The sequence below is a fragment of the Felis catus genome, chromosome E1 (genome assembly GCF_018350175.1).
Source record: "Felis catus isolate Fca126 chromosome E1, F.catus_Fca126_mat1.0, whole genome shotgun sequence".
NCBI classification, from domain to species: domain Eukaryota; kingdom Metazoa; phylum Chordata; class Mammalia; order Carnivora; family Felidae; genus Felis; species Felis catus.
This window is the reverse complement of record NC_058381.1, coordinates 12,348,985-12,376,984: the sequence shown is the minus strand read 5'-3', so window position 1 is coordinate 12,376,984 and position 28,000 is coordinate 12,348,985. Positions and strand designations below refer to the sequence as shown.

At 49.4% G+C, this 28,000-nt stretch overlaps 1 long non-coding RNA gene across 2 annotated transcripts; it reads left to right on the top strand.

The window, feature by feature from the left end:
• The first annotated feature begins 6,960 nt into the window (after nt 1-6,960).
• On the top strand, nt 6,961-27,924 carry LOC109494224. 2 transcript variants are annotated; one of them, XR_002148912.2, is made up of 2 exons: nt 6,961-7,169; nt 27,632-27,924. It is a non-coding gene; the product is annotated as an uncharacterized LOC109494224 (long non-coding RNA). The 2 variants fall into 2 exon arrangements; XR_002148916.2 differs by lacking the exon at nt 27,632-27,924 and adding an exon at nt 15,483-15,683.
• Nucleotides 27,925-28,000: the final 76 nt, after the last annotated feature.

Sequence of the window (28,000 nt, the reverse complement as noted above, 5' to 3'; positions counted from 1 at the left end):
ATTTCTCTGTGCTTCCTAAGCCCTATCCTTACCCGTATCAAAGCACTCAAGAGGCTGACACTAGAGCAGGACAGCCTGGGTTTGAATCTCAGCCCGGCCACTTACCAGCAGGAAGCCTTGGAGACAATTCACTCAACTTCTCTGTGCCTCCATTTTCTCTCCTCATAAGTGGGTATAACAACAGTTCCTGGTTCACGGGTTGTTGGGAGAATGGAAGGGGCCCAGTTAAATTCTTAGGGCAAGTTCTCAGCATGTAGCAAGTTCTCAAGAAACAATAGGGAGGATTGGCACCGTAGCCCTCACCACACTCTTGTGACTTGATTTCCATGGCTTCCCAACTCCCTCCATGGGATTAAGACGGGAGTGAGACAAATTTAGGAGCCCATGGCATCTAGGAAGGAAGTTTGAGGGATGGGAAGGAATCAGGCAGGTGGAGGGGAAGCAGGAGGGCATCCCAGGAAGCAGTTAGGGCAGGAGCGAGGGCAGAAGGGAGGAAAGCGAAAGGCTGATTTGGATGAACCTGACCTGAGACAACAGCAGAGGACATACAAATGATTGGTAAGCCTTAAAAAGTGCTCGGACTCAAAAATCAGAGAAACACAACCTCAACAATGAAGAAGGAATTTTCATCCGTCAGGTTGGCAAGATCTGAAACTTTGATGATGCCGAGAACTAGAGGTGATCTAGGGAAATGTGACCTCATGCCCTGCTGGAGGGAGGGGGTTGGTGCTACCATTTTGGAGGGCAATCTGCCAGGACCAACGAAAACGCACAGCCTACACCCAACCCACAACCCAGAAATTCTCCTCCGTGTGCCACAGCTGCACAGCGCTGTTCGTGGAAGCCTAGCTGATACTAGGGAGCATCTGGAAACAACATAAATGTCCAACCCCCAGAGCATGGCCGGATCAAGTGAGGTTCACAGGTCGTAACCAGGGATATTATGCAATGGAGATATTCATAGATCTAGAGGAGACAGATCTGTAGGCAGTGATGTGGAGTGATGGTCAAGACAAATCACTGAGTGAAAAACAAACAAACAAAAAAAGGAGTTTGTAGCCTGATACCTACGGTAAGATACCTTTTTGTGAAGCAGAGTCGTGAATCGCATTCTCCATGGCCCCCTACACAGTGGGCATGATGACCATGGTTGCCTCAGGGTAGAACAAGAGGGGACGAGGTTTGGGGGTGATGGTCAAAGGTGACTTCAGTCCTATTTGTAACGCTTTAATTTTTACACAGAGAAGATACTTGTGTCAGTGAAAAGTAACAAAGCTGCGGGGTGGGGCTGGGAGCCAGAGGCAGTCACCGACACTGTTGCCAGGAACTTTCTGCCTGTTGAAAGCCCAGAGTCAGTGTTGGCTGCCCTCAGTGCGTCTCCTCCTTACCTTCTTACCCAGAGCTGGGGCTCCCACCGCCTCACAAAGCAGCTGGCTCCCGGGGGGTTAGTTCTGACCGTTAAAAAGCGGCCTCTGTCTATCGAGCAGGCTGTGCCTTCCAGAAACAGACCCGCGAGACTGATTGCTATCTTCCGCAGCCACACACATTGCCTCGCTCAATGAGGTAGCACTTTGCAGTTAGGAAGCAGGCATGGGTTAGGCAGGCAACGAAAATCAAATACAATCCAATCTGATTTGTAGGGTGGCCAGGAACTGAATGGTAGAGTTTCCTAAAGTCTCATTGCTGATCGAAGCTGGTCAGCGCTGTCGCTCAAACACCTTTTACAGATAATGGATTTTACTTGCTTTCTATTTTCTTTCATCAGAAGTGTAATTTACATGAAGTGAAATGCATGAATTTTGAGTGTGCAGGTCAATGAATGCTTACTATGTGCGTACCCAGACAACGCTACCCAGATCAGGGCTTTGGACATTTGGAGCCCCCCAGAAGGCCCCCTCACTGCCCCTTCCAGGAAGTCACGCCACCACCGCAGAATAGCCATCATCCTGACTTCTGTCCCCATAGATTCATTTTGCTTGTTCCTGAACTTCGTATAAACAGGAACATACGGGGGAGGGGGAGGGGGAAAAAGTTACATACAGGGGAGAGGGAGGGAGGCAAACCGTAAGAGACTCTTAAATGCTGAGAACAAGCTGAGGGTTGATGGGGGATGGGGGAGAGGGGAGAGTGGGTGACGGGCACTGAGGAGGGCACTTGTTGCGATGAGCACTGGGTGTTGTATGGAAACCAATCTGACGATAAATTATGTTTAAAAAAAGGAAACAGGAACATACAGAGGGGATTATCCACAACTTTCTTCTGACTTCTTTTGGTTGGTGTCAGATTTTGTTAAGCCAGACAGAGCAAAGCTATGGGACATTTTTGGAAGGAGTTGTCCAACCTCCAAGGGCCTCATTTTCTCCTGATCTAATGGATGAATGTGAAGCTGAACAGCACAGACCAAAGCTCACGTGACCCCTCCCCACCAGTGCCACACAATTGCTAACAATTATTATTATTGCTGCCTCTGAGCTCAGATTTCACGAGCCATGAAAATAGAGTCCCCTCCTCCCTGGGCTCCCTCAGAACAGGTGCTGGAGACTTCTGAGCCTCATTCTGAAACCAGCCCTCTCCGAGCTGTCTCCCGGGGCGGGCGGGGGACGCAAGATTCTAATTTTAAGCTCCACACTTAAGGGGACAGAAGAGTTCTGGAACCCAGGGTAAAGATCCCTTGTATACGTCCAGGTTTGGGAGCTGATTCATTCAAATATGTGGACCTAAACAGTTAAAATGAGCACACGGTAAAGAAAAATTCACACGGTGTGAAAGGGAATATAGTGACAAAAAAGAAACTTCTCTCATATCTAGATACTCTAGTCGGCCCTTTCCCTGCTTGGAGGCAGCAACTGTGACCAAATCTGGTTCACACAGGCTTCCGCAAAGCCCTGGCATTTACACACATGTATGTGTCGATGGATGATAGATTTCGCCTCAGCCCTACCAGCCAACATACATTTTTTTTTTTTACACAATTGCTGGTCTATACAGATTAAACACACTGTAAACATGACCTTTTTTCACTTGATATATCCTATCAATCAATTCTTACCTTTTTAAACAAGCTCTTAAAATGCTCATTGGAAATAATAACAACAGTGAGCATTTATGTGGCACTTACCATGTTGCAGGCACTATTCTAAACCCTTCATATATCTGTTCATTTAACATACATTTTGTCTTTGTGTCTCATAGCCTGGATTGAATTCCCTCAGTGGATTACTTGGTCAGAGGAAAGGTTGTCACGTTGACTGATATTTTCCAATGAGACTGTTCCCCTCTACACGAGGGCGTTGGTGATATTTTGGACCTGAGAACGTTTTGCCCAGGCTAGGTGTTCTGGTCTCTCTGAGGCGGCGAGGGTTTGTCTTAGCCACAGCCTGCTGTCTGCCAACCCCCCTCCCCCGGTCCCTCTGAGGCCGTACTCTTGAACCTTCTCTGAGAGAGTCCTAGAGGTAAGACAAAAGCAAGAGTGTCCCAAAAAGGACATTTCTTAGAAATGCAGTGAAAGCCCTGATTTTCATGATTGCAATTTACATATACGACTCAGATGTGAATTTCCTGTATTGCTAATGTACCTATTCCCTCGATTTGTGCTAATTTCTCAGAAATGCTAAATACCTTTGGCAAAACCTGCTTCAAAGGAGCAAAGGGCAATTTCCACAGGAAGAGCCCCAGCTTTGGTGGGAAGACTTAGTTTCTCTTTCCATTTAAAAAAATGTTCCCTCAAAATTTTTATGGTGAAAAATTCAAAACTCAGAGAAGAGGGAAAAGCAACGTAGAAGGGATACCCACAGACCGTCTTGCAAGGCTTAACCAGTGTTCACATGGGTGTCCTCCTATCTACTTTCCCGTGGGGACATCTGAAAGCTTTGCAGACTGTGACATTCACTCCTCAACGCTTCAGCGGACATCTCCCAAGACGGGGACGTTCTCTCCCATAGACTTACCATTTCCACACCTAAGAAAATCAGCAGTAATTCAACACACCACCCAATATCCAGTCCATATTCAAACTTCACCTGGTGTCCTACAAAGCTTTTTTTTGGCTGCCTCCGTTTTTGTTTATTGTTTTGTTGTTGTTTTTTAAAGAAACCTCTACAGTGCCATTTATTTATTTAGTTTATTTTTATTTATTTATTTTTTAAAGTTTATTCATTTGTCATTTCAGAGAGAGCACAAGTGGGAGATGGGCAGAGAGAGAGGGAGACATAGAATCCGAAGAAGGCTCCAGGCTCTGAGCTGTCAGCACAGAGCCCGACGTGGGGCTCGAACTCATGGACTGCGAGATCATGACCTGAACTGAAGTTGGATGCTTAACCAACTGAGCCACCCAGGCACCCCTATTTTTTTTTATTATTTTTTTAATGTTTTATTTATTTTTGAGAGATGGAGACAGAGAGACAGAGTGCAATCGGGGGAGGCGGAGATAGAAAGGCAGACCCAGAATCCGAAGCAGGCTCCAGGCTCCGAGCTGTCAGCACAGAGCCCGACGCGGGGCTCGAACCCACGAACTGTGAGATCATGACCTGAGCTGAAGACACTTAACTGTCTGAGCCACCCAGGCGCCCCTTGGCAGCCTCTTTTGAATCAAAATCCAGTCAAGGGTCAACTATGGGATTTGGCGGTTGTGTCTCTTTATAGCCAGTTTTGGGGTGTAGAACAGTCCCCTCCCTTTCGCTCTTTCCTCTTTCTTTCTTTTTTTAATCTTCTTTTCCTTTCATTTCTTTGTCTGACATGGACTCAGCCTCTCTCTTATAGAACGTCCCACATGTGCCTCTCTGGCTGCTTCCTCGGCTGTGGTTTGACAGGTTCCTCTATCCTGTGTGACTTCCTGGAAGTGGAATGCTAGGGCTGGGCACTCTCTAGGATTTGGGGAGAAGCCCTCCCAGGGGGTGGGGTGTTCTTCCTATTGAATCTCATCAAATGGTACGTGGGGCCAACTGTCCCCCACGTGGCGAGGCCAGATTGGATCACCTGTTAAGGTGGCGACACGAAACGCCCCCTCCACAATTAGTGTCCCCTGCAGGTGGCACTTTGGCACCTTCCACATCCTGGTCCCCAACCACCATTCACTGAGGGTCATCATCTGAAACAAGCCTAGCACTTAAAATACGGTGGCTCTCTAAAGCTATCATTCCTTCCACATTCCTTAGCTGGTGTTTTCTGTGACGGGCTTCCTTTTCATGTCTCTTGTTGAAAAGAATACACAGAACATAACCGTGAGTAAGATAACAAAGCCCATATTTTCGCCACCCAGAGTTATGTGTGAGCCGGTTGGCATGTTCACTTTCAAATGTTTCTTTTTTTTTTTTTAAAGATTAAAAAAAATTTTTTTTGTTTAACGTTTATTTATTTTTGAGACAGAGAGAGACAGAGAATGAACAGGGGAGGGGCAGAGAGAGAGGGAGATACAGAATCCGAAACAGGCTCCAGGCTCTGAGCAGTCAGCACAGAGCCCAACGCAGGGCTCGAACTCACGGACCGTGAGATCATGACCTGAGCCGAAGTCGGATGCTTAACCGACCAAGCCACCCAGGCGCCCCTCAAATGTTTCTTTTAAGAAAGAAAACATTACAATTTTGGGGCGCCTGGGTGGCGCAGTCGGTTAAGCGTCTGACTTCAGCCAGGTCACGATCTCGCGGTCCGTGAGTTCGAGCCCCGCGTCGGGCTCTGGGCTGATGGCTCAGAGCCTGGAGCCTGTTTCCGATTCTGTGTCTCCCTCTCTCTCTGCCCCTCCCCCGTTCATGCTCTGTCTCTCTCTGTCTCAAAAATAAATAAACGTTAAAAAAAAATTTAAGAAAGAAAACATTACAGCTCTGAAATCTCCCCGGCCCCCTCCCCCTCCCCCCACCCCTCCCCTCCCCCGATGGAACCATCATAAGGATGGCTTCATCTTCCGGGCTTCTTTTTATGCCTTTGTAAGTATGCGTTTATCTGTGAATGATACAGTGTATATCAGTATTTATGGTATTCTGCGTAGGCCATTATGCATTTTCCTACTTTCTCCCAACATTGTGGAGATCGACTCATATTAATTCATACAGAGCTAGTTCGTTCCTTTTAACTGCTGCCTCGTATTCTCATTTAGTCTTCTGTCCCTGCCTTGTTGAGAAACATTTACGTTGTTTCCGATTCCTTGCTGTATGAATCGTGCCATCCTGGGCAGGCCTGTGCATGCTTCTTTGTGCAAACGTGAAAGTCTCTCTAGTGGGGACGTTCTCAAACAGGACCTCTGAATTGTGGGGCGTGCACCTTCCCGATTTTAGTAGCTGTTGCCAAACTGGCCACACTGAGATTCATTCCCACTGGCAGGGTATCACTATCCCATCCCCGCAGCTCTGATCTACATAGGGCGGCCTCAGACTGTTTCATTTGGTATCAGATGTTCTGGCAATCTAATGGGTGTGCCTTGGTATCTTGTTGCTTTAATTTGCATTTCCTGATGGCCAGCAAGGCTGTGCACCGATGTTTATTGGCTGCTGGGCCACCTGAAGGCTTGCAGTTACTCACTGGGAAGGAAGGAACGTGACAAGAGGCAGGGGGCGGGGGGTGGGGGGCGGGGGGGGGTGATGCACTACTATTCACTCTCGTGGAGACATCTGGTGCCTCTGAAGCCCACCCTAAGCCAGTGAGGTGCTATATTAGCTAACAGGTGGATATCATGGAGGGAATGCAAGTATTCTCGATTCATAATGTCCCTGTATTTGTGTTAATAATACTTGTCACCGATTATTGGCTTACCGTGCACAAGGCAATTTATAGATTTTATTTAATTCTCTCAGAAACCTATTTATTATTATTCCTATTTTACCGAAGAGGAGACTGAGGGTCAGGGAGGCACGGTGACTTGCCTAAGGTCATAGAGCTGGTAAGTGGGCTACCCGCAGCGCCCAAACCTTTCCCTCTGGACAGCATCGCCTCTCCATACTCCTCCCACACGCCCAGACGGTTCCTGGAGAGAAGAAAAGATGACTTCTTACCAAAAGAAGAAGTGGGGTTCTGGTTGTCCCGCCCCTCCCCTTGGCTATGAGCAGAGACATTTTTTGTTAACCAAAAAGTGCAGCCTTGCAAATAGCTCCCAGCCCACTGACTCGGGTTTCTGGATCAGGAGACAAACAGAGAAGGCAGCTTAAAGTACTTCTTTCCTCACTGCAGCTCAGGAAGGAGAGGTGAGTCAGTGATCTCTTAAATCTTTTACAGTTTTTGGATCGGTCGGAGCCGGAGTGGGTGGGCAATGGAGCTACGAGACTCAACAGGGGGGGACCTTTTACCTCTTAAGTTTGGGAACAAGAGGAGTCTCTCCGCCTCTCCCTCCAAGCCCTCTCTTGTACATGTGATGTTGGGCAGAGATATTTACAGACGTCTCCACTGTCATCCGGACTCTAGAAGAGAAGTAGTTCGTAGACGTCAGTTCCAGCCTGCCCATTTTATAGATGGGAAAGCTGAGGCACTGAAGTCTCTAGGCTCTGGGCTGGTATGTGAGTTGTCCTCAGAGCCCAGCAAAATATTCAGCATGTCATATACGTCTCACAAAGATTTGTTGAGTGAATAAACGAATGGATGAGAAGGTTGGAAATTAAAAACGCACAAAGCCCTCAAGATTTTGGTTCCTTCGGCTTCTGCTGGGCGGTGACCAAGTCAGGGAAGGAAAATCAGTGAACCGGGTCTTTCGTGAGAAGATGAGACTGGGCCCCACGGTGAGGCAGAGGTGACTCAGCGAGCACTCGCATCCACAGTCCACTGATTCCCAGACGTCCCGGGCCGGGGGGAGGCTAGAAGTACAAAGCCAGGCACGGAACCTGCACAAAGCCCCACACTATCTAGTCCCACTGCATCACTGCTCTCCTTCCCCACCTCTCTCCCCCGCTCACTCCAGGAGACCAGCCAGACACATTCCCCACCTCAGGGCCTTTGCCCCTGCCGTTCTCCCTGCTGAGATGCTCAGCCGTGACCAGCATTCTCAACCCAATCACTTGCTGCCACATTTATTTGGTTTATTTCCTTCTGAGCGCTCACGTCTGCTCAGAGTGAGCTTGTTCACGTGCTTACTGGCAGATCATCCGCTTCCCCAGTGGACCGTAAGCTTCAGCAGGCCTTACGGCAGGCAGGGGCTTCATGTTGACATCACCGTGTCCCTGGTACCTGGAGCTGTGCCTGGCACGTGAAAGGCACCCAGCAGACAGTTGCTGCATGAATGAGAGGGAGGAGGAGACTAGCTGCCGATTTCTGTGCTGAGGCCTCTGGCCTCCCTTATCTGTACCCAGTGGGAGATGAGCTGGAAAAGGGGCTTGGGCCCCACAGTGAAGGCAATGGTGTGTGTGTGCTGGGGGGAGGCATTAGGAGAATAATCAGTTGGTTGAACTACTACGATGTGCCAGGCACAAGCTTTATTTTAAATTGCTTCATCCTCAAAATAAGGCAGATGCCACCAAGGCCCCCGTTTTACAGATAAGGGAGTCGAGGCTTAGAGAGACTGAGCATTTTCCCCATCGCCAAGAATGTGGCAGAGCTGAGGTTTCCTCCCATAGTATCTGACCCCGGAGCCCATGATCTTCCCAGTGGGTGCTGGATCGGCTGGGGTTACCACCAAGGCCCCCGTTTTACAGATAAGGGAGTCGAGGCTTAAAGAGACTGAGCATTTTCCCCATCGCCAAGAATGTGGCAGAGCTGAGGTTTCCTCCCATAGTATCTGACCCCGGAGCCCATGATCTTCCCAGTGGGTGCTGGATCGGCTGGGGTTACAAATGTTCATCAAGCTCCAAATACGAGCCTGAGCTCCTGCCTGACCCTGACGTTCTTCTGCCGGGGACCCCGGACCCTCTCAGAGAGGACATGTCGGACCAAAGGCAGAGTTGTTCACCCACTCAGTCCACAAGCATTAATTGAGCACCTACTGCATGCAGGGGTGCTGGAGACATGGCAGGGTGAAGGTCAAAGTTCCTGCAGGGAAGCCCACAGTGCGTGCACAGTGAACTTGAAAAAGGCCTGCGGGGGTGGATCTGAGAAGTAGCAGACAAATGTTTACTGAACAGAGAAATGATTGAAATAATATGTTGGACTCTCTCAGTACCTGGCAGAGAGAAAGTCCTCCAGATATATCTGAGTTGGATTGAATTGAATTGAATTGAATCAGATCAATGCTTGGGAAAAACAAAAAAACCAAACACAGTTTCTGGTGCAGCCTCGCAGCCTCACAGGAAAATTCCCTCCAAGAAGAGAGAGGGTGAGTGTTAATCTCCCAGCGGCTAGCAAACGCAAAACAATAAATGCAGATGGAATAAGGCAGATTAGCAAGCATCAGATTGCAGAAGCAGAATTTAAAAGTTTTGGGTGAAGGAGAAAAAAATACTTAAGACCGTGTTGCAGGGTTTGAATTTAATCTCCTGCTACTGTTCAAGCCTAGTGTATTTTTCTCCTTTTTCCTGATTAAGTGGGAAATTGGCCCCAGTACAGGTGGTTAAACTAGCTCTTGGGCCCCCTCAACCACATGGCTGGGCTGGCCTAGTTGTTTCAGCTCTGGGTCTAAAGCGGCTAAGGACACAGGGACCCCAGGGTACAAATGGTGAGATCCTGCTTCCAGCTGCCTGCCCTGAACTGTCGACCAGACACTTCAACTTGGATGTCTATGACAGTAGTAGTCATGGAGCTTTGAGGTGAGTACAAGTATGACCCCACTTTGGAAAGACGATAATGAGGCTCAGAGACAGCAAATCACCTACTCAACATAACATACCCCAAGCCACTCCCTCTCCCATTCTTGCCCATTTCAGTAAATGACCACTGTTTACTGAATGACTCAAACCAGAAGTCTGGGGACGACCCTTGATTCTTTCCTTTCCTCACTCCCGGGTCTTTTCCATCACCAAGTGGTCTATTCTGTCTCCGAAACACAGAACCTCCTCCCCATGGCTGTTTCCCTCCCATCCTCACTGCCATCACTCTCGTACCCACCTCGCCTTCTGCTGGGCCCCTAACTCACCTGCTTCCGCCCATTCTCCTCCAGCAGTTGCAAATGAACTTTTCTTTTTTTTTTTTTAATTTTTTTTAACGTTTTATTTATTTTTGAGACAGAGAGACAGAGCATGAACAGGGGAGGGGCAGAGAGAGAGGGAGACACAGAATCGGAAGCAGGCTCCAGGCTCTGAGCCATCAGCCCAGAGCCCGACGCGGGGCTCGAACTCACGGACCGCGAGATCGTGACCTGAGCTGACGTCGGGCGCTTAACCGACTGCGCCACCCAGGCGCCCCGCAAATGAACTTTTCAAAATGTAAATCAGATATTATATCAGGCCCTACTTGAAATCTCTCTATTTAAAAAAAAAAAAATTTTTTTAATGTCTATTTATTTCTGAGACAGAGACAGAGCGTGAGTGGGGGGGGGCAGAGAGAGCGGGAGACACAGAATCCAAAGCAGGCTCCAGGCTCTGAGCCGTCAGCACAGAGCCCGACGCGGGGCTCGAACTCACGGACCGTGGGATCATGACCTGAGACGAAGTCGGGCGCTTAACCGACTGAGCCACCCAGCACCCCGAAATCTATTTTTTGTCTTCTCTGTCTACTTCTAAGATTTTTCTTCTTGTCTTAGATTCCCAGTGATATTATCAGGCTGTACTTAGGTGTGGTTTTCTTTGTATTTATCTTGCTAAGAGTTCATAGTCCTCAAATCCATGGCTGGATGTCTCTACACTCATTTGAAATATGCTTCGTCATTATTTCTTACACCACCACCACTGTCCAGTACTTTCTCTCTCCTCTTTTTCTGGGACTCCAATTACGCCTGTGTTAGGTCTTTTATACCATGTCTCATATTTCATATTTGTCCTTTTCTCTTTTTTCTCTTCAGTCTGGATATTTTCCTGTGAGCTACCTTCCATTTTCTTCCATTTCCCTGCAGCCGCATCTAGTCAACTATTAGACTTATTTTTTGAGTTTTTAATTTCACTTATCCAGTTTTTCAGGTCCACAATTTCCACTTGATTCCCTTTTCTTCCTCCTTCCTTTCCTTTCCTTTCTGCCTTCCATTCCTCCCTCCCTCCCTCCATCCCTCCTTCCTTTCCTTTTGTTCCTCCCTTCCTTCCCTTCCGCCTTTCCTTTCCTTTCCTTTCCTTTCCTTTCCTTTCCTTTCCTTTCCTTTCCTTTCCTTCAGTTGATTTTCTTCTATTATTTAAAAAAATAATAGATTTTATTTTTTAAAGCAAGTTTAGCTTCACAACAAAATTGAGCAGACAGTACAGAAAGTTCACATATGCCCCTACTCCGCTTCCCATATATACATAGCCTCCTCACCATCAACACCACACATCAAAGTGGGACATTTGTTACAATTGTGAATTTACGGTGAAACGTCATCATCACTCAAGCCCAGTTTACATTAGGGATCAGCCTTGGTGATGTATATTCCATGGGATTGGAAAAATGTGTAATGGCATGTGTAGACTCTAGTATCATACAGAATTGTTTTACTGCCCCCAAAGTCTTCTGTGCTCTGCCTGCTCATGCCTCCCGCCACTGTAACTCTTGGCAACCACGGATCCTTGTCCTGTCTACATAGTTTTGCCTTTCCCAGAATGTCATAAAGCTGTATCATACAGTCCATAGCCTTTTCAGATTGGCTTCCTCCAGTTATTAATACGCGTTTAAGGTTCTTCTATATCTTTTCGTGGCTTAATAACCATTTCTTTTTAGTACTGAATAGTATTCCATTGTCTGGATGTACTACAGTTTATCTACCCATTCACCTCTGAAGGCTGCTTCCAAGATTTGGCAATTATGAGTAAAGTTGCCATAAACGTCCGTGTGTAGGTTTTTCATGTTCTTATAAATTTCCAATTCACTTGGGTAAATACCAAGGATGGCAATTTCTGGATCACATGGCAAGAGTATGTTTCATTTTATGATTCCCTTTTACAGAGTCCCATTCATTGCCCAAATTCTCATCTTGTCTTGTAACTCACTGAGCATTTAAAAAAATTTTTTTAAATTTTTTTAATGTTTATTTATTTTTGAAAGAGACAGAGACAGAATGCGAGTGGGTTAGGGGCAGAGAGAGAGGGAGACACAGAATCCGAAGCGGGCTCCAGGCTCCGAGCTGTCAGCACGGAGCCCGACGCGGGGCTCGAACCCATGAACCGTGAGATCATGACCTGAGCCGAAGTTGGACGCTTGAGCCCACCCATGTGCCACTTCACTGAACATTTAATTGCAGTTATTTTCAAAATCCATATTATAACTCCAATATCTAGATCCTCTCGCGTCTCTTTAGTGTGTGTGTGTGTGTGTGTGTTTTCCCCTGATTTGCTGGCGAATCTTGTATTCTTGTGGGGCCGGGTGTTGAGTATGAAAAGTTACAGATAACTTGATGGCGTCTTCCTTTTTACCTTTGCTTTGGGCAGGGAGCTAAGCTGGGATCACCTTAGCTGGGCAGTCCCAGATCCCCTTAGTTGAGTCAGGAATTGATATGCCTTGAAGCTGGAATTCATTTCCTGTGAGGGCTTGTCTGTGTCCTTTTCATCTTTATTCTTAACACACAGCCCTTACGGATCCCGACTCAAACCTTTGGATGTTTAATAAACACTCTCTCCTTGGCAGGTTCTAAATTCTAAGTAAGCTTCATGAGCCTAAAAAAAAGCTCTGCTCAACCTCTCAGCCTCTCAAACCTTGCTTTCAAGTCGGTAGTCCCCTTGAGGGGAAAAGTGGTATCGACAGCCAGCCTCACCTCCTCCCTGGGCATCCATGCTCTCCCAGATCTTGGCCCCATAATCCCCATAATTTCTCACTGCCTTGATAGTTATCTGGTACCTTCCAATAGACAGGTTTTCCTTTTTAATTTCGTCCAGCTCTTCTAGGATTCTCAGCGGGAGGCATGGTCTGAAATAATCTAGTTTACCATTGCTGGAAGCTCCCTCGTTATCTTGAGAGAAAAGTAAAAACTTCTTGCTCTGCTCACCAGACAATACCTGATTTCGATACCGCCCGGCCCTCTGGTTTCCTGTCATACCACTCTCTCCCTTGCTTACTACACTATAGTGAGATGTGAGGCTCTTTTCCTGTAACTTAACTATGCCAAGCGTCTTTGTGCCCCAGGACCTTCGCACATGCTCTCCTCCATCTAGAATGCTGTTTCCTTTTCCTCATCCTCCAGGTCTCTGTTTAAATGTCACTTCCTTTGAGGAGCCTTTCCTGACCTTGCGCTCTGGCACCTTCGAGCGGTACATTCACACTTCTCTCCACCTGGCCCCTCATATATACCGTTCTTCCCTTCACACCCCTTATCGTAATTTCAGATTATATATTGATTTGTTATGGCCCATTTAGTATCCATCTGCTCACTAGCTGGAAGCCCTGTGAGGGCCGGGGCTGTCTTAGTCTGCCCTCCCCACAAGCACACCCCGAGAGGAAGATGAAGCACAAGTTGTTTGTTCGGGAATTGCAGGTAAGGGGTAGGGAAATGATGCAAGGCAGGAAAAGCAACCAAGAAAGTATGTTATTATGCCAGCTGCCATGGTGGGCACCTGGCGCTCGATCCCAGAGGGCAAGTCTGGGAAATGGTGTAAAACTTGTGCCTGGGGAAGCGGTGGGGGGGGGGTGTCAGGATATTTACACACCAGTCCCTACCAGTCTTACTGGTTGAGGGCTGTTCCCGGGGCGTATCAATCCCCTGGAACTTCCTTCTTGCTCAGCAGTGAGCATGACAGCCTCCCGGGAGTCAGAACCATGGGCCCTGGCGGTTGGAAGTTGGGGTACAGGGAAGCAGAGAGGCCTGAGGGGGATCCGCCAGGGCCCTGATAGGGTCACGTCTGTTTGGGGGACCATTTTATTCCCAGACCCTAACAGGGAGCCTGGCACATGGTAGGAAGTCAATAAATACTTATTGAATAAGTGAACTTTTAGAACGCTGTGCAGGACTACGACTTAGCTCTTCGAATGGGCTCGCTTTGTTATTCAAGACAATTATCGAGAGTCTGCTGTTGGCCAGGCCCCGTGGAGAGTGGGAAGGGGCCTTCCAGAACAGGAATGTGATCAGAGAAGGGCCCCCGGCAGCCTGGAGCCCGTCCGTCGTGAGGAACACGACTGTGCCTCCTCTGAAGAGAAGGCTCGGTGACAGTCCTCACACGCCCCGGGTGTCATCCTGGGGGCCATCCTGTGTAGGCTCCATGGGGTGTGAAGGACCTGGGGAGAGAGTGCTAGTGCAACTTTGAGGAGAACTCCTTCAGTCAGCACCATCCGAAGGCTGCCTCAGCTGAGCAGTGAGCTCCCCATCACTGCTACTCGACAGGCAATCCGGGTCTCTGTCCTCCGGGTGTCCACTGCCTGGCTGAGAGGACATCACTCTACATAGAGTTGTATAAAGGTCTAAGCACAACAACGTGAGAGCAAAGTGCTAAACTCAACTCCCAGGTAGGAGAGCTCACGCTAGGGTGTCTGAGGCGGGAAGGGAGCCATTCCTTTTGATCTTTCTGTCTGGTCTCACACAGAGCTGCGTTTCCAAGGGCTCTGCTTTGCACGGTGTTCGGGGCCTCGTTGTACGAGAGGCCCTTGTTGGGTTGCAGGGCACCTGAAACCTGTATTGAGATCCTGATAAGCCCGGGAAGAAACCAAAAGGAAGGCGGGGCTGTTTCTAAGAACCACACCTGGATCCCTGACATCTCTGTCCCACCATCTCCCTGCTGGGATGGTTAATTTTATGTGTCCACTCAGCCGAGCCACAGCGCCTGGATATTTGGTTAAATGCTAATCTAGATGTCGCTGTGAAGGTATTTCTGGATGAGATTATCCGTGAAACATGTGGACTTTGAGTAAAGCAGATGACCCCCCCCCCCCACACACACAAAGTGGGTGGGCCTCATCCAATCAGTTGAAGGCCTTAAGAGCAAAAGACTGAGTTTCCCTGAGGAAGAAGGAATTCTGCCTCCAGATGGCCTTCGGGCTTGTAACGGCAACATCTAGCTTTTTCCCTAGGTCTCCAGCCCGCCAGCCTGTCCTGCAGATCTTAGGCTTGCCAGCCCCCAACTGCATGAGCTGATTCCTTAAAATAAGCCTCTCTCTTTATGTATGTGCCTCCTGCTTGTTCTCTTCTTCCGGGGGACTCTGACTAACACACTTGGCCTGTGCTCAGCGTGTAATAACAGTGACAGCACATAAATCCACACGTGCAGCCAGGTTTCTCCTCTGGACTCGACTTGGGTCCCTGCTGGCCTCCTCCGTGCCTCCTCCTGCCTTCTGAAGGGGCATCTCAGACTTTTCGCGGACCTACCTCTGTGGCCTAGCCCACCTTGCCATCCCCTGTCCTCGTAGTGCTCGTTCCCAGAACGGTAATGACAATACAAACTGTCGCCTTTGTTCCATGTCACCCGTTTGTCCCGACTCTCCCGTATCTGTTCCAGCGTCCCATCCAGCCCCCCTCACAACGCACACCGTCTCCTCAGTCTCCTCCAACCTGTGACAGTTTCTCGGTCTTTCCTCGTCTTTCACGACCCGTACAGCTTTGAGGAGCACCACGGACGGCCCCGACAGGAAGGGTTTCGGAGCCTGCGGGGAACCTGGGCCTGTGTTTCCTGCCATCTGTCCCCGGGGACCCCTGCCTGGTCCCGATCCCAGTGGAGGAGCCCAGAGAGCTGTCGTTCGTGGGCACACCTATCAGTAGTGACCGCGTCAGAAATTAAAACTGAGAAGTTAAAGACCTACCTATTGATTTATTTTTTTTCATTATTTTTTTAAAATTTAAGTTGATCACTCCAGGGAGGTAACATGCAGTGTTATACTAGTCTCAGGGGCACAATATGGTGATTCAACAGTCCCATACACCACCCTGTGCCCTCCTTAATCCCATCCCCATCCCAACCCTGCTACCGACCCCAACCATCAGGTTGTCCCCTATAATTCACAGTCTGTTCCTAGGTTTGTCTCTCTCTCGGTTTTTTCTTCCCCTTTGCTGTGGGTTTTGTTTCTTAAACTCTACATAGGAGTGAAATCGTAGGGTACTGGCCTTTCCCTGACCGACTCCTCTCCCTTAGCATCATACTCTCTAGCTCCACCCACGGCTTGTCAAGATAAGTAACATATTGTTACGAGGAAGTCAGTATGTATTGAAGGGGAATTAGCGAGCCGAGCAGCCCTTGAACATTTTCCCGAATCTCTTTAAAGTCTGGCTTAGGACAAGGCGACCGGACCCCGGCCCCGGCCCCCGCAGCCGGCTGCGGTGCAAGTGCGCAAGAAAACCCACCTCACGCGGGTCTGTGACTGGCAAGGTGGGACCCGGCACGTCTCCTGGCAAGGCCTCGGGGTCCCACCGGGTCCCCAGGGCGCACTGTGGACTTGCTCGGGGGCCAGGAGCGGGCAGCGGAGGTGGGGCGAGCCTGCAGGCCCGAGTCCACAGAGCTCCCGGAGAGACTTTGCTGGGCACGTACCCAGGAGTGAGATTGCTGGTTCGTGGGAGGCGTAGGCACGGCCTTAGCGAACTCTGCCAAGTCACATAACTACTTTCCAAAGCGCTTGGACCTCTGACCTCCCTCCAGCTGTGCGGGAGGATTCCAGCAGCCGCTCAGGCCGGGCCGGACAGACCTGGGTCAAGTCGCACTCCGCCACCTAGCCGCTGGGACACCTTGGGCAGACTCCATACCTTCTCTGAGCCTCAGTTTTCTCATCTGTGAAATGGAATGACGGTGGTCCTTACCTCACAGGACCGTCGCGAGGACTGGGTGAGACGAAGCATGTTAAGCTCTTCACCCAGCGTGGACTACCACGAGTGGCACAATTCTCCCTTCCTCAGAAGTAAGGGAGAAGACGGCTCATGGCCCAACGGGAAGGCTTCAGGGGGACCCGAGGTGCCAGTCGTTATCTGTCCCTGGAGGAGAAGCCCTGGATCTCTGTTTCCAGAAGCAACCCACCTCTGGGATCAGGATGGCTGCCGGCTCCCCAGAGCTCGAGCTCCTCCCCCACCGCGAGGACCTCCCCAAAGCGGGGGAGGGGCTGTGTGCGCGAGCCTCACACCCGGCCACCGTCTTCCCGGCCGCCCCTAACCCGCCGGCACCCCTCCCCTCAGGGAAGGCCTGACGCCCCGCGTGGGGGCGAGGCCAGCATTTGGCTGTCCCTCCACACCAACTGTCTGCCCCAACCTCGGCCCCGTTAACAGGGCCACGGGACACCGTTTTCAACCACTTTGGGCTAAAGGAGCACACATTGCCCACTTTTATGTGGCAGCTGCCACTCACCTCTGTGTCGCGATCACCCCCCACACCCGTGTCACCACCAAGTCCCACACCTGTGTCACCACCACCTCCCACACCTGTGTCACCACCACTGACACCTGTGTCACCACCTCCCCCACCTGTGTCACCACCTCCCCCACCTGTCTCACCACCACCCACACCTGTGTCACCACCACCCACACCTGTGTCACCACCACCACCCACACCTGTGTCACTACCACCTCCCACACCTGTGTCACCACCTCCCACACCTGTGTCACCACCTCCCACACCTGTGTCACCACCACCTCCCACACCTGTGTCACCACCTCCCACACCCGTGTCACCACACCCACACCCGTGTCACCACACCCACACCCATGTCACTACCATCTCCCCCACCTGTGTCACCACCTCCCACACCCGTGTCACCACCACCTCCCACACCTGTGTCACCACCTCCTCCACCTGTGTCACCACCACTGACACCCGTGTCACCACCACCCACACCTGTGTCACCACCACCTCCTACACCTGTGTCACCACCACCCACACCCGTGTCACCACCTCCCATACCTGTGTCACCACCACCTCCTACACCTGTGTCACCACCACCCACACCTGTGTCACCACCACCACTGACACCTGTGTCACCACCTCCCACACCTGTGTCACCACCACCCAACCACCATCTCCCACACCTGTGTCACCACCACCACTGACACCTGTGTCACCACCTCCCACACCTGTGTCACCACCACCCACACCTGTGTCACCACCACCCACAGTTGTGTCACCACCTCCCACGCCTGTGTCACCACCATCTCCCACATCTGTGGGAGAAGATGACCACTTCTCACCTCCTCCCTGATCCCTCCCCACTTTGAGCCACGTTAGTCACTCAACTGCACGTCCAGCATGTCGATCATGGTCCTGCCTCAGGGCCTTTGCACCTGCTGTTCCCTCTGCCTAGAACGCTCTTTGCCCGGATAGCTGCTTGGGTCAGACATCCTTTCCTACAAATCTTGGCTCAAACCTTGCCTTGTCAATGAGGACAGCCCTGACCATCTCTGGAATGGTATCCAGTAGGTAGTACATGCTCAACAAGCACAGGGAAGAAGAGAGGCAGAGAGGGAAGGAGGGAGGCAGAGAAGACAGGGAGGGAGAAGGAATGAAGGAAGGAATACCACACAGCCATTTTTGTTCCAGTGAAATCAGGTTCCAGTGAACACCAAAGAGCGACCCAGATGGGGCAAAAGGAAAGATTACCAAAGGCCAATATGGGGGCGCCTGGCGGCTCAGTCGGTTAAGTGTCCGACATCGGCTCGGGTCATGATCTCACAGTTTGTGAGTTCGGGCCCCGCGTCAGGCTCTGAGCTGTCAGCACGGAGCCTGGGGCCTGCTCTGGATTCTGTGTCTCCTTCTGTCTCTGCCCCTCCCCCTCCCTCTCTGTCTCAAAAATAAATAAACATTTAAAACTTTGAAAAAAGAAAAGGCCAACATGAATCATGAAGGTGGGTAGGAGAGAGAGGGATGCAGGCCTGGAGACCCCGGATGAGTATAGCATCCTCTCTCCCTCCCAACCGTGCCTTCCCTCCCCCACCTCACAGACACCCTGGGCTCTGGACCATACCAGCCTGGCGGCGGTTCGGGGAGGGGGAAGACGTTCTGTGGCCCTCAAAACTCATCTCGCCTCTGCTCCACATAGGCAACCCTATCATTCCCTGAGGAGGGAGTCCAGACACTGGGTTCTAGTCCTGTTTCTGTCCCAAGCTCAGTGTGTGACCTCAGGCCTGGCGCTCAACGTCCTGAGCCTCAGTTTCCCCTTCTGTCAAAATCAGGGAGAGTGGATGCCATCTTTTAACAGGCAGCCCACTCTATTCTGAGCACCTATAAATAGCACGTGCACAGTGCTTTTCTGCTAGGAAACCTGCCACGCCAGAACCGTCCCGACCTTCTAGGGTCGGTTTTACTCGAGACTGTAACCGCCACACCTGGGCCCATTGCACCGCAGACCAAGGGCAAGGTCACCTGGCACCCCCCTCCTTCCTCCACTCTTTCCTCTCGGGAGGGACTGGGGTTTCACACAGAGCAGCCGAGGCCCAGAAATAGCAGCTGGCCACTCACAGGCCAACCCTCCCAGGCCCCAAAAAGGAAGTGAGAGAAAGGCGGGCACTTTTGTTCTTTCTGCAGAAAAGAACTGCTTCTGCAGGACCTGCCAGGCGCTCCCCAGGGCCCCGAGCAGACCTGGCCCCCCGCCCCCCACCGGTTCTTGGCAAGGTGGGGCTTCGGCTGCGCTGTCGCTGACCCTGATGGACGAAGACACGTGTACAAAGTCACAGGAATGGGGCTGAGGCTGGGCCCAGGATTCCTTGCCCTACATCATTCTATAAATTGCAATTTGTTCGGTAGGGACATGCAGACAAATCTGTAGGGGACATCGCCATGTGAAGAAAGGCCATCCACAGTCCTCTTGGATGACTCCAAGAAGAGATGACTTGGGGTAAATTCCTTTTGAGGTGCACACGCTCATAGATCGAGAGAGTCACCCCCTACTTCCTTACATAAAACCAGATTCAAGGGGATCACAGTGTCTGAGAATAACCTGGCCCAGCCAGTCCCCTCACAGGGGACCTCGGAGGAGCTTCTGCACGTGGGCGGGAGGACAAACACGTTGGCTGCAGCACTATTCGAAACGGGGGACAGAGGTAAAGCCGCTCAGTGTGTTGTTTTCCTCAGCCCTGCCCACACCTTTCCAAAGAGTCCCTTCATTCAGTTCCTTCTCGCTTTGAGTGGTTGGTCTGTTTCCCGCCCAGACCCTGCCCGAGACATCAGCAGGGAAAGGGATGAATCGAATGTGATGTATGCTTGTGGTGGAGCATGTGCATCGGGAAAAAGAAGAAAGCCAGGCCTACACGTATCTCCACCCTGGGTCTCTCAAGAACACAGTGATGAGTGGAGAAAGGCGGGTTACCCTGTGGTTCCATGGGTGTGGATTTTTTTTTAATTTTTAAAATATTTATTTAATTTTGAGAGAGAGAGAGAGACAGAGCAGGAGCTGGGGAGCTGGGGAGGGGCAGAGAGAGAGAGGGAGACACAGAATTCGAACAGGCTCCAGGCTCCCAGCTGTCAGCACAGAGCCCGATGTGGGGCTTGAACCCATGAACTGCAAGAACATGACCTGAGCCGAACTCGGAGGCTTAACCAACTGAGCCACTCAGGCGTCCCATGGTATCGATTTTTTTTAATGTTGATCTATTTTTGAGAGAGAAAGAGAGAGAGAGCAGGACTGGGGGCGTGGCAGAGAGAGAGAGAGAGAGAGAGAGAGAGAGAGAGAGACAGGATCTGAAGCAGACTCCAGACTCCGAGCTGTCAGCACAAAGCCCAACGTGAACTCATGAACCGTGAGATCATGACCTGAGCCCAAGTCAGACGCTCAACCGCTGAGCCACCCAGGCACCCCACCATCGGTATAGATTTTAAACAGACCTAGGCATAACTCACGTACACTTGCACACGGGTGTTAAGATATCAGAAATGACCTGGAAACACACAAACCAAACTCACAAACTCCTTCTGGGGAGGGGATGGCACTGGTGGACCCGGTCAAAGGGGACTGAGACCATACGTGCGGTGCTTTGTGGCTTAGAAGAGGGAAACGTGGAGCAAACTCGACCAGTCGTAAACAAGGCCCGTGTGGCTGCTGTTAAATTATTTCCTGTGCTGTTCTGAATATGAAGATCTTGTACATACTTGTTCCACTGCTGCGTTTCTACACGTAGTTTGCTGAGCCCTCCTGCATCCCAAGTTGTGGGAATACAGCACGGATAGAACCAAGTACCCCTGCGTCCTTGGAGTCTGTGGGAGACACACACAAGACGTAAGATAAGTGAAATTTATAGCCTGATCAGGGCCACGAGGGAGCATGGAGCAGGGAAGGAAGACAGGAGTTCCAGGCATGGGGACCGAAATGTTAAGGAAGATAGTGGACTAGTTTCCTACGGCTGCCAGGGTAAAGAAAGTGCCACGAACCGGTGACTTAAAACAACGCACATTTATTCCCTCATTTGTTCGTTCCCCCATTTATAATTTTGAAGGTCAGAAGTCCCAAATCAGTCTTGCTGGGCTAACGTCAAGGTGAGGGGAGGCTGGCTCCTTCTGGAACCTCCAGGGGAGAATCCATGCCTGGCCACTCTCAGCTTCCAGAACTGTGCTCCTGGCGTCCCTTGGCTCGTGGCCCCTCCCTCCATCTTCTTTCTTTCTTTTTAAATTTTTAATGTTTATTTATTTTTAAGAGAGAGACAGACAGAGTGGGAGCAGAGAAGGGGCAGAGAGAGAGAGGGAGACACAGAATCCGAAGCAGGCTCCAGACTCTGAGCTGTCAGCACAGAGCCTAAAGTGGGCTTGAACCCATGAACCACGAGATCATGACCTGAGCTGAAGTCAGACACTTAACCAACTGAGCCACTCAGGTGCCCCCCTCTTCAAAGCCATACCTGCCTCTTCTATGGCAGCCCTCCCTCCACCTCCCTCTCATAGGACTCTTGAGGTTACACTGAGTGCCCCCCCCCCATAGTCCAGGATCCCCTCCCCATCTCAAGATCCTTACCTCAGCCACATCTACAAAGTCCCTTTGTCAGATGAGGGAATATTCGCAGGGCCCAGGAATTAGGACCTGGAGGTCTTTAGTGTCCCATAGGTGCAAAGTAACATTTAAGTAAAGACCTGGGGGCACCTGGGTGACTCAGGTGGTTGAGCGTCCGACTTCAGCTCAGGTCCCGATCTTGCTGTTCATGGGTTCCAGCCCTGCATCGGGCTGTCTGCTGTCAGCACGGAGCCCATTTGGGATCCTCGGTTCCCCCTCTCTCTCTGCCCCTCCCCTGCTTGTGCTCTCTCTCACTCTCTCAAAAATAAACATTAAAAAAATTTTTTTAAGAACATTTAAAATAAATAAATAAATACCTGGAGGAGGAGGAAAAGGGAGCCGTGTGGTTCTCCATGGAAGAGTATTCCAGGCAAAGGGAACAGGCCCAGCGAGTCTGAGGAACAGCAGCAAAGCCAGTGTGGCTGGAGCGCAGGGAGTGAGGGGAGAGGAGGAGGAGGGGAGGCAGCTGAGGGAACAGTGTGGAGGGTCTGGTCATTGTGCAGAAGTCGTTTTTTCCGGAGTGAGATGGGAGCCATGGGAAGGGTTGAGGGGCCTAGCTCTTCCGTCTCTAAAACCCTGGCCCCAGGGTTCCAGAGAACACACCCCTTCCAGGACACGCTCGCTCCTTTTCATTGCTGAGTAATACTCCTCTGTATGGACACGTCCATTCGCCTGGTGATGGACATCTCGGTTGTGTCCGGTTTTTGCCAATTCCCCAACAGAGCTGGTATATGCCGTAAGCATTCAGGTACACATTTGTATGCATGTATTTCATTTCCCTTGGGTAAGCGTCTAGGAATTTCTGAATCTGTGTCGTAGGTATGTGTTTAAAATTTCAAAAACCTACCAAATTAATATCAAAAATGGCCCTACGGTCTACATTCTGACCAGCAGGGAATGAAAGTTTCAGTAGCATCCTCATCAACACTTGGTGTTGGTCAGTCTTTTTAATGTTAGCCATTCTAATAGGTGTGTCATGCTTATCTCATTATGGTTTTCTGTAATTTTTATTTCTCTAATCGCTAATGGTGTTGAGCATCTTCTCATGTACTTATTGGCCATCCATATATATACATATACCTTGGAAGTGTCTGTTCACATGTTTTGCCCATTTTTTTTTTGGTGTTTTTTTTTTTTTCTTTTTGAGAGACAGTGTGCCTGTGCATGAGTAGGGGAGGGACAGAGGGGAGAGACCGCAAGAGATCTCAAGAGAATCTCAACCAGGCTCCCTGCCCAGCACAGATCCCAACACAGGGCTCAATTCCACGACCTTGGGATCATGACCTGAGCTGAAATCAAGAGTCAGACCCTTAATTGACTAAATAACCCAGGTGCCCCTTGCCCACTTTTTAAAAATTGAGTTGTTCTTTTTCTTGTTGGGTTTTGGAGCATTCTTCGTACCTTCTGATACTAGTCCTTTATCACATAAGTAGTGCAAATATTTTCTCCCAGTCTGTGGCTTGTATTTTCATTCTCTTTGCAGCATCTATGGAAGAGCAGAAGAGTTTAATTTGAATGAAGTCACTTGATCCATTTTTTTCTTTTATGGATTATACTTTTGGTATCATATCTAAGAAACCTTTGCCTAACCAGGGTTTTCTTGTACATTTTCTTTTAGAAGTTGTATACTTTTGGTTTTACACTTAAGCTTATGATCTATTTTGGGTTACTCTTTATATGTGGTATATTACTATTAACCACTCTATTCTATTGATCTCTGTTCCATTGTCAACCTGTACACCAACACCACATAGCTATATATGGTACTACTATGTTCTAGAAATAACTTTACTCTCCTATACTAGACTATGCATGCCATTACTTTACTATATAGCTTTAACACTAGCTTAAAACAGCTGGTGTTGGCTCCCCAACTTAATTCTTTTTTCAAAGTTGTTTTGGATATTCTAGGTTCATTGCATCTCTATACATATCATATATCTCTTGAGAGTTCTCCAGAGAAACAGAACTATATATGTACATATATGGACTACGTATATATAGTATATATATACATATATAGCCATATATATTGACTATATGTGTGTGTGTGTGTGTGTGTGTGTGTGTGTGTGTATGCTTGTAATTGTTTCGGCCAGAGCCAGCAGAGGCTAACTGCCTGAGACCAACTGCAGGACTCAAGTGGAGAGTGAAATCCAAAATGAAAAGCATAATGAATTGTAAATATAGTATGATACATGAAATTTGCAAACATGGTATGTTATTACATATGGTATATGTAAATATATATATTTTTTCCTTATATACATAATTCTATTTCTCTGCAGTACTCTGACTAATATACCAAGTGCCTAGAACGATGCCTGACACATAGTACGCAACAAATATTTGTTGAGTGAATTCATGAATCTGTTTATTCATTGCCACATCCCCAGGACCTGACACTTAAGACACAATGGATGAAGAATCTGGCAAAAAAAAAAAAAAAAGAATCTGGCATGTGTACCTTACAGAACGAACTCTTCCTGTTTAAAGCTTAGAAACCCAAAAACAACACTGTCTATGTTGAGAGACACAGAAATGCTCACTTGCTGGGGGTCCATTGTGTTAACAGTTTCATCCCCAAGGTGGGGGGTGGTGACTTTGGAGGTCTTCGACATCCCTCTCCCCATCCAGGTTTTATCTATACCAGTGGTTCTCAACCCAGGCCGTTCTGCCTCCTCCCCGGGAACCTGGGACAATGTCTGGGGACATTGCTGTCTCAATGGTGGTGCGGTGGGCAGGAGACAGGTGTCCACTGGCATTTAGTGGGTAGAGGCCAGGGACACCTGCCAAACATCCTACAATGCACACAACAGCCCCACAACAGAGAATGACCTGACCCAAAATGTCAGTAGTGCTGAAGAGCCCTGGTTCACACTGGTCTCTCATCGAAAATTCTCCAGGGGCTCCTGGGTGGCTCAGTCGGTTGAGTGTCCGGCTTCGGTTCAGGTCATGATCTCACAGCTCGTGAGTTCAAGCCCCACGTCGGGCTCTGTGCTGACAGCTCGGAGCCTGGAGCCTGCTTCTGTTTCTGTGTCTCCCTCTCTCTATGCCCCTCCCCCATTTGCACTATCTCTCTCTCTCTCTCTCTCTCTCTCTCTCTCTCTCTCAAAAATAAACATTCAAAAAACATTTAAAACAAATGCTCCATATCCGATCCCCTTCACGTACAGCCTTGCGCCAGCCTTCCTTCAAACCTGCACAGCACAACTCCTACATGGCATGATTATGAAACTCTAAAACCACAAGCAGAATGCATTTGTTTGACAAGGAACATACTGGAGACCACAACCATCCTAAGAACTTTGCATACAGAAGGGTTTTGTTTTTGAAAACTGAAATTACAGAATAAGAACCCAAAAAGGAGAGAGGGAGAGAACTTCACTGTTTGGGTTCAAATTAGCAACCTGAATATTCTTGGCTCTCGGTAGGAAAGGTAGGTGCTAATGTCAGATGAGACCATCTGCTGTGGCCGTGGGGTTTCGTTCTGACCAGCTCCTTCCCACTCCTATCATAAGAGGAGCAGATGTTTGGGAGACTAACCTAGCAGGCAAAGAACAAGGTTTATGTGTAAAAAGAGAACATTTTTTTTTTTTTTTAGTAGAATGGAAATATCTCTCGACTGCTAACTCAGAATGAGATGTGGTGATGAGTTTCAGTGTGGCCCAGACCAAACAGCAGGGCGGGGCATGGGGAGGCGGTCAGCAAGGCAAGGTCCTACTTGCTTTATTTAGCGCCCAGGTGAGTTCTATTCACTTGAGGCTGAATCGGTTTATACGGAGCATGTAAGCAACACGGACGTGCGATCTTCAGCGTGGTAGCTGCTAGTCTCTTGCGGCAATTGAAGTGTAAATGTAAACCAAATTTTAAAAATTCAGTGTCTCAGTCCCACTAGGCACCTTTCTAGCGCTCAAAAGCCCTAGTGGCTAGTGACTATCATACTGGCCAATGCAGAGAGAGATCAGCTCCAAACATCACAGAAAGTTCTATCAGGAGGCACTGATCTGCATCTCATCTCCCTGACGCATGCCTGCCGTGGACAGGGCAGGCAGCCCCTGCTCCAGGGGCTGGGGGAGGCCTCTCCAACCAGCTGTCTTCCCTCCTGGCTTATGGACACTCTTTCTCGAATCTCCTGCTCCTCTCAGCCCCCACCCAAGTCAGAGCCGATCTTTCCTGCTTCCAGACTCCCATAATCCCTCACACACACTTGTGAGTTTATTATTTTGAAATGTACATGTTTTACCCAGAACGAAAGTTAACGTTGCCTTGTTGGTCTCGAGGTCCTATGTCATCTCTGAGCACATCTCCTACCTTCTCTCCTTGCTCTCTCCCCAGATCCAGGCCCCCCCCCCACTCCCACCCCACCCCTGGCTACTGTAGTTCCTTGAATGCATCAGCCAGGTGGGCTTTGGGGCCTCTTCTGTTGCTATTTCCTCTGCTCAGAATTCTCTTCCGCCCACCCAATACCTACATTGTCATTACCTTGCTTCTTTGAGGTCTCTGCTCAAATGTCATTTTATCAGAAAGATACTCCCTAACACCATCTTATCCCATATAACTCACACACACACGCACATGCACATACAGCACGCACACACGCGCACACACACACACACACAGGCGACAACTTTCCCCAGGCACCTCCTTCTAGATACCTTTCCGCAAGTTCTGAGGCATGGCGCCCCCCTGTGGGCGGCGTTCCCAACACTCCGGAGGGTGGATTTCCAGCAAGCCCTGCTGGCACCCCATTCCTCTGCCAGGCGGCATACCGCGGCCATGCCCCATCCAGCGAGGTCTGGATCTCGGCCCTGGCTCCGGTGGACAGGGTGGTGGGCTCTCCCTTGGGTGCTCCATCTCTGCCCTGGGGCCAGCGGCTGCTCCTCATTCTGCTATCCTATGTTGTTTAGAATTATCTTTACGTCTCTTTAGTGAATCCCTTGTTACACCCATCCTTTGTCAGTAATCCTTTGTATTAAACATTCTGTATTCCAATGATGGTGTGGCTTCTGTCTCCTAATCGGACCCTGATAAATGCACGGAGACGTTGTTCCAGCTCTACCCGCCCACAGAGCCTAGTATCTACTGCATGTTTGACGAACGTTGGGTGCACAGATGTACGAACGGCAGTTTTTTGCTTCACCCCATATGCTGGTTGCTGGTTTTTATCCCTCCGTGAGGGTGGGGGATGATAAGATCTAAATCTTGGAAAAGAACAAACTTATACTGGGCACCTATGGTTTAAGGCGTTTCCTAGGTGCTGTGAAGATACAAAGATATTTATTTACAAAGATAACAGACGAGCTGTTTGCACTTACACAGGTTTAGAAAAATACACTGTAATTTTTCTAAGCGCAAGCCACGTGGTGGGCCATACTCCACAGTGTTGGAGGAAGATGGTCCCGTGGCGAAGGTAACTGACATCAGTCCACTGACTCAGAGGCCTGAGCAGTCCTTGTCTCTCCCCTGGCTGGGCCGTTCATCCCAGCTGAGGGCTTCCGAGGGGTCCGCCATCACCACTGTTCAGTTCCAGAACATTTTCATCACCTGAAAAGGAAACCCTACCCCATTAGCAGTCACTCCCCATCCCGTCCTCCCCTCAGGCCTTGCAGCCACTGATCTGCTTTCTGTCTCTGTCACTTATTCTGGATATTTTATTAAAATGGAATCATACCATATATGATCTTTTGTGTCCATGTGTCCGGCTGTTTTCCTCAACAAATGTTTTATTAGATTGATCCATGTTGTAGCGTGTATCAGCGGTTCATTCCCTCTTTTTTTTTTTTTTTTTTTAAACTAGGTTCTGCACCCAGCACAAGAGCACATCCTGGCACTTGAACTCATGATTCTGAGATCAAGACCTGAGCCGAGATCAAGAGTCAATCGCTGATGGAGCCACCCAGACGCCCCCAGTTCATTCCCTTTTGATGGCCGAATAATATTCCAGTGTACGGATAGACTACATTTTGTTATCCCTTCATCAATTGATGGAATTTAGGTTGTCGTCCCCTTTTGGCCATTGTGAATAATGCTGGATAATATTGTACAAGTATTTGTTTTCAATTACTTGGGGTATATACCTAAGAATGAGAACGTGTGGTCATGTGGTAATTTTATGTTCACCTTTTGGGGAACCGTCAAACTGTTTTTTACATCAGCTTCACCATTT